Genomic DNA, 586 nt, shown 5'->3' on the forward strand with positions numbered 1-586 from the left:
GGTGATCGGATGATTTCAGTCTCTATGTCCGGGTAGTGCTGACGAGCTTCAGCTCTTCAGCTTTGGTTTTGCAGCAGCACTGAGGTGAATAAACTGAACCTTTTTATACCTTACACCCCGCTGGGACACACCTACCTGCTGATTAGATTCCACAGCTGGCAATCACACACAGCAGGCAGGCTCTCCATGGAGTGCCAGGTACTTCATCAATTATTTACAGTAATAATAAACACACATTTCTACACAATACTTTTTACAATACATTTACACAAAAACCCCTCTTCATGTGCAGGGCTCCTTCCCTGCCACAGCCTGACATAGACTTTCAGTCTTGCTGGCAGCAGGCTGATATTTGGGATGTGAATTGGACAATGTGATTAAAAATACTTTGTTACCTGTAACACTGTTAGAGGAAATGATAATGTTGAATAATGTAAAACTCTGTACTGTGTTAAGCCAGCAGAAACATTATTGCAGAAAACTTTTAGCAGAATATGAAAAGATTAGACAAAACTGCATTGCATTGACCTAATACAAAAACCTGTCTGTGTGGCCCTCATTAAAAGGTTTTCTAAAATGACCTCCA

This window comes from Acipenser ruthenus, chromosome 4, assembly GCF_902713425.1.
Source record: "Acipenser ruthenus chromosome 4, fAciRut3.2 maternal haplotype, whole genome shotgun sequence".
Taxonomy (NCBI): Eukaryota; Metazoa; Chordata; class Actinopteri; order Acipenseriformes; family Acipenseridae; genus Acipenser; species Acipenser ruthenus.